Source organism: Struthio camelus, chromosome 1, assembly GCF_040807025.1.
Source record: "Struthio camelus isolate bStrCam1 chromosome 1, bStrCam1.hap1, whole genome shotgun sequence".
Lineage (NCBI taxonomy): Eukaryota > Metazoa > Chordata > Aves > Struthioniformes > Struthionidae > Struthio > Struthio camelus.
Window position 1 is genome coordinate 80,394,992 of NC_090942.1, and position 9,829 is coordinate 80,404,820.

The 9,829-nt window shown below is 35.6% G+C and overlaps 1 long non-coding RNA gene across 2 annotated transcripts; it reads left to right on the plus strand.

The window, feature by feature from the left end:
* The first annotated feature begins 2,378 nt into the window (after nucleotides 1-2,378).
* Nucleotides 2,379-9,171, plus strand: LOC138068014 (uncharacterized). 2 transcript variants are annotated; one of them, XR_011142531.1, is made up of 4 exons: nucleotides 2,379-3,880; nucleotides 8,540-8,632; nucleotides 8,726-8,788; nucleotides 8,909-9,171. It is a non-coding gene; the product is annotated as an uncharacterized lncRNA (long non-coding RNA). The 2 variants fall into 2 exon arrangements; XR_011142530.1 differs by lacking the exon at nucleotides 2,379-3,880 and adding an exon at nucleotides 3,887-4,894.
* The last annotated feature ends 658 nt before the right edge of the window (nucleotides 9,172-9,829 follow it).

Below are 9,829 nucleotides of genomic sequence, written 5' to 3' on the forward strand. Positions count from 1 at the left end.
GTTCTGAAATAGCTGTTGCCTCATTGTGGTATTGGAAGCATGGGAGAACTTAGTCTCTCGTGTGCTCGGCCAGACTGGTGAGACCAGGGAAAAGCTAGTTTGGTGCCTTAAAACTACTAGATTATTTTTACGTTACTAAGCATGGCAGTTCATTTACGTGCATCTGTAGTTTGAGAAGAGAAAGAAAGAACTTGATGTCTGCAGAGTTTAGATCTTGTTGCTACAGGACAGGCCTGACATTGAAAAAGCAAAACCCAAGCTAGATAAATACATGCAAGCTCCTTGAAGAGCAACTTATGTGTAACCCTTAGGATAGATTGAACTTTTAGCTAGTGGTTATTAAAAAGTGTCTCACTTCTATAGTAAGATTTGAGATGTTCCTCTACAGGCAAGGTGATAGAACAAAAGTTGTCTTCATGAAGCTTGAAAATAATTTTTGTTTGTGTTTTTTTTTTTTGTGGTTGTCCCTGTCTTTCTGTAACTTTTGTAAAAGTAATAGGGCCACCTGCTATTACTAGTGAGCTATAACCCAGAGCTAATGGCCATAAGTTTTCAGTGTAAGAATGCTTATTTTTTCTCATTGGAAGGTGCTTCTTTTCTTTAAAAAAAAAAAAAAATGCTATTTCAAAATGTTTGGCCTACGTAAAACATTATCTTTTTTTTTTTTTTGCATTGCTCTTGCTTTATCTATTGTTAAAGCTTAATATTTTATAATTTAGTAGACTAAAATAGACATAAAATATTTTATCATTACTTTCTTAAAGTAGAATGTTAATTAAACACAAATTAGCATAAAAAACTTGCACCTTGCACCACTTCTTAAGCTTACTTTTGTGAAATTATATTACATTCCATTTTATTTATTATGCTCTTAGGTCACACGATCATATTTTACCGCTCTTGTGAATTTTATCAGAAAATGCACAAAAACCTCAAGAGGAAGTGGTTGCATATAAACTTCAGGATGCAATATTGTACTTTGACAAGAACAAATAAAAGATTCAGAAAGTTTTACCCAGTGCTTAAAAATATTGTTAAAGTTTCAATGTCCTGAAACAAAAGTTGTAATAGGTTAAAAGATACAAATATTAAATGCTGCGTTTTTATGCATGACGTTTTAGAGGCATGCTTTTTCAGAGCCAGAAAAAGACATGTTGACCTGTAAATACAGTCGGATGATATTCAGAATTTTTGACCTGGAAGTGTAACGGTACTGGATTGGTTGGCCATGGAACATGGAAAATAAGGTTCATACTGTAACAGTGCAAAGCGATACGACAGGAGACTATCAAGTGCTGTCTGATGTTTTGCAGAATAAATCCGCTGCCAGCAGATGGCAGCAGAATGGAAAAATAGGCACATAAAATAAGAGATAGTGGACAAAAGAACTCAGATTTCTAACAGCTTAGTTTCACTTGCTGTTTTTGACTATGCAAGGTAAGTTAAGGTTTAATTGGAAAGGGGGAATGTCCCAGGCTTGCTAAGTTGTGATATATAACCTTGGACTGCAAAGAATTCCTCTGTACTTCTGTAAACACTGATTTCCAGTGGAATGTTTTAAAAAAGGTTATTTCTGAATATTTACACTTCTGTTTTATTTTTAATAAAACTTTGACATTTCACTAGTCATATAACATGCAGAATTATTAATTCTGTTGTCCTCTTGAAAAAATCATTATAGCAGAGGAGAGTGTATAAGTATTAATTTTAATTAGGGCTGTCAACTTATGCCTACTTCAGAAAAATAATGTCTTTAAGCTGCTTCTTCTGTCTGCACATACTTTAGATAATTAGCATTTGATAGCCCAGTGTTATCACTGGGTTATCAAATGCATATAACTTATATACGATGAATATGTTTGGGTTTTGGTGTTTCTTTTTCTTTGGTTGTTGTCTTTTTGTGTATGTATGTTCCCAAAAGAGGAACAGGGAGGAGTGAATGAGGCTTAATTTTCATCTTTATCTTAAAATCTGCTTGAGTACTATCTGCACTTTAGAGAGAATATGCAGTACTATCCCTGTTCTACATGCTTTATGCTGTCTATTACAAACTTCTGTTCTTATTAAAGAAGACACAAGATTGTAACCGTAAGTGTATGCCTTTTTTCATGGTGTCTGTGTGCAAAGACAGTTATTTGTGCTAATTTTGTCATTTGTAGTATGCCCTTCTAAAATTAAGTTTAAAAAAATTGTTTCAAAACAGGATTTGAAACACAGACGATAAATGTAAATGACATACCAAGGATGAAAAAGGTAAGGAAGAAATTTTATTAATTCTTTTGTTCTTTCTGAATTTGTCCTTTTTTTTTTTTTTTAGAAACAAGACGTATGCATTTAAAATTAGAAGAACTCTGCTAGAGATAAACTGAAGGCTAAAATTGTTTTTAACCTTTGAAGTTTGCATTGTATAGCCTTCTACTTGTTAGCTGGTGATTTTCTGTGTTGTTTTGTGCAAAGAAAACAAGAGAGTAGGAAACTTATATGTATCTATCTGCCTATATATCTATGTATATCTATGTGTCTGTATAAGATGTTCATAGATATCTTGCCTAATATGGATCAACATCATATTCTGTTGAATTTTGCTTATTGAGAGCTCAATGTTTTGAGGTTTTAGAAGCTTAGAAGGATGTATTTGTGGGGTAAATAGCTTAAAACAGATAACCAAACCCCTCTATTTTATTTGATACATGTGAAAGATGAGCATATGTTATATTGCCACTTGCATTGACTCTGCAACTATTATTTTAGAGATTTTCTAGTGCCAAATATTCTTTTTGACAGATCAAATGATACAAAATATTTTTTTTTACAACTTCATTCAGTTCTAAAGACATACAGTGATGTTGCTTGATTTTAATTGACCCCAGGATCATTTTAAACAAGTTACTATCTGATGTTGTTTCATATGGATTCTTTTGCTTAAAGCATTTTTAAAGGGGAACATCACTTGGTAATTAAAAACAGCACTTGCAGTTGGGTAGCTATTTGACCGACGTGGTGAAACAATAAGGGCCTAGCCTTTCCATAATACACTAAGGAAAGCACAGTGGGTATCACGCAGCAGTTTACCAGTCATACTGCAGATGAGCAGCAAAATTATAATTCACTATGTGTCAACTGCACGTATCTGTATCTCTTGCAGTTGACTGTTATTCTAGTATTAATTTGAAATATTGCCTATTAATATATTATCCGTATGAACCTGGCACTTTTTAACTCTAGAAGCAAAGAAGCAAGTAGTGGAAGTTCAGAAATTCCATTGACCCAGTTAAATATAATTACAGAGGTTAGAGCTGAGGCCAGGATATTTGAGTTCTACATGTAACATTTCACTGCTCAGCCCCTTTTGAATGGCATTACCTCATCTTGAATCCATTCAGGAAAAGAGTTGCAAATCCCACAAGAACAGATCTAAGTTATCCGAGGTCATTGTATGAACAGAATGTGGACAATTCTTTTCACATTTTCACTTACAAAGGGATGCTTAAAAATACGTATGTTGTAGCATTTCATGTGTTAGTTTGATTTAGGCAAAAATATATTTGTCAGACTTGATTTTTTGTGTTGTCTTCCCTGTGCGTTTGATGTGTCAGGTGCAAGTAAGTCTAATCGGAGCATTGAGGAGGAAAGAAAGTACAAATATGCTAAGGTGCTTTGTAAAATAATGGCTTTATGTCAGCAAATGACATCAATTGGAACAAATTACATGCTGCTTCCAGTGATGTAATCCAGAAAGTCTGAATTGCTTTTAATGCTCTCAGTCTGAATAAATTTCTTTTCTTTGAGTTCTTCCTGGTAATCAGCTTTTATATTGCAAGCAGCAGGCTCGAGCTGTGTTTATTACTTAATTTTGAGAATTCTGGGATAGAAGAGGCAGGTAGGAAAAAAGCCCCTTTTACTGAAGTATCAGCCATTCAGAAATATCTGGAGATTTAGATTTTTGTGAAACATTGATGAGTGAGCTGAAGCAATATGTTTGTCTTTAATGCACATGTTTTTGTAATGCTTGTAAATAGTAAGAGAGATAATAGGCCAAGTGTGCATTTGGAAAATTAAGCTAGGAGCTACTTTTAAAATCTATATTCATTTTAAAGTGTATAGACAAAAATATCAGTGTAATGCAATGAGGTAATGAAATAATGATTTGTGTACAAATACACGTGAAAGTACAAGTAGAGTTTTTTATTATATGTAACAGGTGGTAATGTGGTTAGAAATACAAATCATGAAATTTTGAAGTGCATATTAAAAATTAAATGGAGGCTTTGATCTTTTTCTTGGATATTTTTCAAATCATGAAAGAATATGCATTGCCATTAATATTTTGATTTAAAATTTCACAGCTGTGAGATCAGTATTTAGGAGAATCTTCCTTTCATCTAAGAATTTTCTGAAGTTATGTTACATTTGGTCGTTTTATTTTATAAATTAATCTCTCTAAAATGCAACTACAGCCAAGGCAATTGTATCAGTTTCTGGCACAACAGCTCTGTCTTCTGAACTGTGTTTGTCCAGTACGTCCTTTAAACATAAGAGTGTTGATTTTACATTTGTAATTTCTTGATAAACAGAAATGTAATACTGAATTGCATCCAGGTGTTTAGGTTGAAATTAAAAACAAAATCTCCTATACAGACTGGTGTTAACAATCCAGAGGCTTTCCTCCTACCCCTACAGGACCAGTTAATTAACATTGACCCACCTTGAATAACATCTCCCCTCAGAAGGCACTCCTGTCGAATATTTTATGAAGATAATGTGTGATCACACGTAAGCGAAGGCAGCACAATATAACTGAAAAAGTATTTACTACTTCAAAGGCGATATGTATTTTTTTAGAGTTCAAAAGGGGAAACTGGCACAACTCTCTTTCTTTTTAGTCTTAATTATGGTAAGTATTATATTTTTAAAAAATTGAACCCTGACATTTTTAAGGGCTCAGTCAACTTTTTTATTATTGGCATTTTTATGTAATTGTCTCTGTTAGCTTTTCTTACAATTTAATAAACTTGTAAATATTTTTACAAGTATAACTGCTTGCTGAAAGAAAAAAGGGTTGTGAAAAGCTTTTACTCTACTTTTCCTCATGTCTCTCATACATATATTGTGTATTGTCAATAGCTTCATCTTTCCTTAAAATGAAATTTTCATTTTTTTTTAATCAAAACAGAATGTGAAATAAAGTTGCATATTTCTTTGTATTTACCCTGAAGGAAATCAAAAATAAAAATACATAAGCAATATAAAAATGCCTGTAACACTGCAGGGGTTAAGAAGTATATTTTCTGAAATAAGTCAATAATACTTCTCAGGATACTTCCTTTTGATATGGGTTATGAGGAAATTTATCTCAAACTTTTTTTTTTTGGGGCAGACTATTAGAGAAACCTTCAAATTTTCACTTTCTCAATATTCAGACAGCTAGACTAATGAAAAAGGACAGGGCTGATTGGTTCCACGTCTCATATAATGCCATTTAGATTTCCAATAAAGTACATTACGTGGTACAAGAAGTAAAGCAATGTACCAGAAGGCAAAGTTTAGGAAAACTGTTGCATTCTTAACTAGAAAAGAGAGACTCCCTTTTATACCCTAAAGAATTAAATTGAAACTGAGAGGAAAGGACATAATCTTTAAAAGAAAATCAGTCTAAGGGATGAATACTGAAGTTGAGTCCCTGCTGGCAGATCCTTGTTCCTGAATGGATACAGTTGCAGGACCTTAATTTTTTAGTGTAATCACAGCACTCAGTTACTTACATGATAGATGTCCCAAGGAGTGCAAACGCTGAAAATTTGCTAGTTGAAATGCTGACTGACCTGAAATTTCGCATGCTTGATTTTCTGTGGATGAATACATGCACAAATTCACATGTGTAGGTGAAATCAAATGGAAGAAAGATGTACCTTTTCGTTTTCTGTCCATTACAATTCAACATTTTCTCTAAGAGTTCAACTTTATGAGTTTCAAACAGCTGCCACGACAAGAAGGGAGAAAAAAAGGGGGAAAAACAGCTACTAAAACGTTTTATCTTTCTTCAGTGGAATTTGGAATTTCTTGCACTGTTTTGTATGTGTTCAAGGGCCAGCATAGTGAAAGTCCCATATAGATCATGTGATGGACCAAATGATAAATTCAAGTGAACTATAGGGCTTGTTGCTCTAAGCACTTCTAAAATAGAATGGGCACACTTAAAAGGTGGATTATGCCATTTTGCCTACTTGTATTTGGCTACTAGCTCTGTAAAACAACGTTTATGTGATGGGTAATATAAATGGAAAAAGAGAACAATTCTGTTTGTCGGTAGCACACATCAGTTGCTGTGCTGTTCTAGGTGGTAGGCGATACAGTTACTCTCTTATTTGCATTCCGCACACAGTTGAACATGTGTATCTTGAGTAGAAAGTCTACGGGAACTGGATGTTTCCATCATTCTGTTTTCTGCACCACCTCTGCTTTGTTTTGACTTTTTCCTTCCAGGGAGTTGTAGGGGAACAGTGCACAAAGGAAGTTGTTTATAGTTATTTTGTAACTTCTTCTTGCTGCCTAAATTTCAGTGAATTCTGCAATTGCTAATTATAGTTAGTTACCAAAAATACCAAAACATTTAAAACTGTACAGGCAAGACACAATTTTGTAGAAAAAAGCTGAGCATTCTTGAGTTCAGTTTAGACCTTGTTGCTATTCTGAGCTTTATATGTGTGGGCAAATGACAAATTTTGAAGACGCTTGGACTTTTCAGGGTATTTCTGCCCCTCATTACTCCTTAAAGAGTGCTCTCTTCTTTCCTCAAGCCTCTTCTGCACCTCAGGTCATACTGCTTTCTTTCTGCCTTTCATTTTGCTTCATTTCAGGCCATCTCGGAGACTTTAGCAGTACTTTCCAAAGCTAGCAGTCAGTCACCATATGCAGAAATTTACGTTTATGTGTAGTATTTGAGATCCAGTGTTGCCTAACTGTTAGGTAGGATTCTTCTCCTCTCCATCGGTCACCTAATTCGTCTTACAGGAGGGCGCTTTATTCCGAAGTCTCTCTCTCTCACACGCACACAGACACACAGACACACACACACACGCACACACTCTGACTGGGTATTTCTTCCATACAGCCAAGAAACCCCATACCTCAGTGAAGCTACTATAGTATGTTGAACTACTTTGTCACATAAAGTGACAGTCTAGCTGTATAACAGTGAAATCAAGCTTTTCTCATATGTAGGTGATTTGGTTTTACATCCTTGCCTAAAAAGAAATTCAAGCATAAAATAATTTCCTTTGACTCTGGTAGCTTTGTGCTGTCCCTAAACCTCCAGTTGGCAGTTCAAATTTGTTACTTTACTAAGGTTGTCTTTTTCTTTCTGTTCCCTTTCAGTTTCCCCATGCAGGAGGCAGTGAGGCCTGGTCAGCAAGGCAGATGACCTGGTTCTGTTCCTGGCATTGTTTCTGGCTTTTGGGGAACCAATATCAAGTCATTTCTCTCTATGCTTCCTTCTCCCTATGCTTTAAACAGGAGTAATGATAATGAACACAAGGTCAATGAATGAAATATCTGCATATAAACTTTTTTAAATTAAAGAATTAGCAGTCTCTGAAAATGAAATATTTCGAAACACAAAGGGTCAAAACACAGAAAAAAACACTTTTAAAGAGCTTACTGCTTAAGGACATGCAACTGATCACCTGGCAGCCAGCCTTATTTGCCTACCAAATAAGAAGTCAGTTCTGGATAATGGACCCCGGTTTCAGACACAGAAATATGTTGCCTAGACCTTTCCAGTCTGCAGATGTTTACACTGCGCTTCTGCCTCAGTGTCTCTAGTCTGGATGTAATCAGTGATCTCATTCACACTTCAAGTCTCCAGAGAAGGGATAAACTGTACATTGTGTCCTCATCCATCTGTGTCCTCAATGACGTAATCAAATTATTGGTGGAGTGCAGTCTAATTCCACTGGTTGACTTGCATGGCATGAACATCGGTGCTAAATACACTTCATTGCCACTGCTGCATTGGCATACCCCTATGGAAATGTTTTGCAATGTGTTCTGCATTTTGTCAAGGGACCTGTGGATTGCACTTATGTCAGCTGTCATGCATATAGACATAGCCTGTGTTTTCCTTCATTTTCTGGAGGTCATGGTTCTGTTTCCTGAGCCATCTAATCACTCTGAATATTAGTGGCAATAGGGGTTTTAACATGCTGAACTATAGCTCTTAGTTGACAGTGTCTTGAATAACTAATAACTTCAATAACTAGTAACTTGAGTAACTAGTAACTGCACAGCTGATGAATGGCAAACCTATTTCCCAGTAACAGTCTTTTCACTGGCCAGCTAGTCAGTATTGACATGGGTCAACAAGCTTATACAGTTTTTGATACTGATATATCATGATAAACAGCACACCTGCTACTTCATAGTCTAATAATTTGAAGGCAGTTTTTCCTCCATGGTACAGTTCACTAGTACCATGTGGGAGAATTAAACACTACATAAGATCCATAATAATGCAACATAGTGCAATGTACTGTTTTTACAGAGGTAAAGAACGGGAAATTATTTGAATGGAAAATTGCCAAGAAGGCACCTTTGCCCTGTTCAAGGCTTACCTTAAGATCATAGATATTTCAAGGTAAAGCATTTGATCATACTGTAAGACAGCTAATAGATATTAAAGACAACAGGTGGTCCACAGTCATACTGTCTTCTCTTCTCCCCTATTCAGATGATGATTTATTCCCATGGCATATATGAGCTCTGGAAACAAACTGGACCTGAACTTATCTGAGTGAGTAGAGCATCTTCTGTCAGTCACTTTACCTCACTTTAATGTAACATTTTTATGGCAACATGTACCTGTGCCAGTTCTATGCTGCTAGAATTATAACTTACTTTTTTTTTTTTTCAGATTACCCACAATGCACTGCATGAAACAGAGTACCAGCACAGTTATCAAATCAATCAAAGAATTAAGGAGGAAGAGCTGGTCATAGCCATGTGTTGCTCGGGAAAGAGTCAACAGTTGAGCAGTGTAACCAATCTGTGAACCAAATTTGTAGTCTTTCTGAGAGCTATTTGAGGAAGGAGATGCTTTAGTTGGTTGGAATTTTAGCCTACAGATGGACTGTTTATGTAGATACATTTTAATAAATTTCCTTTGCTACAGCTTAACTAGCCTACGTGTATTTTTTGTTGGTAATCAGTTTATAGTAAAGAGTTCTGAGAAACTTTGGTTTGGGTGTTTGCAGGCTTGCAGTTGTTGATGACCGACAATTAGCGATTCTTAGTGTGTATAAACTCAGTACACATTCAGAAACCTTGAACTTGCTGTCTGGAGAAACACTTTAAAATTTTCAAGCAGGTATATTCTTGCAGTTATCAAAAACTGCTTGGCCTGGAAGGAAGGCATGGGACGAACAAGCTGGCAAGTCTCTCTTTTCTCTTGTCTTTCTTAGCTCACCTCCAGAAATGGTTGTTTCAGTCTGGTGCAAAGCAAAGGGGAAAGACTAAAATTTCCAGTTTGAGTATACTGGAAAATAACGGACTATAATAGACGAGATAGACTATTAGTGAAACACAGTATCTAGAGAATGTATTTCAGCGAAATGTCCCTCCCTCCAGTTGATAACACACAAGGATGCTGAATGGAACCATTAAATTTCAACATTCTGTTGATCTTTAGATCTTGGCATAACTGGAGAAGGTGGACTTAATACTTTGGACTGTCGTAGTTGACAAGTAGAGCCATAAACATCAACTTTACGCTTATATTGCTCAAGTGGACCATACTTGTGGACATGACTCCTAAGCATGAATCAGGAATCTTGCC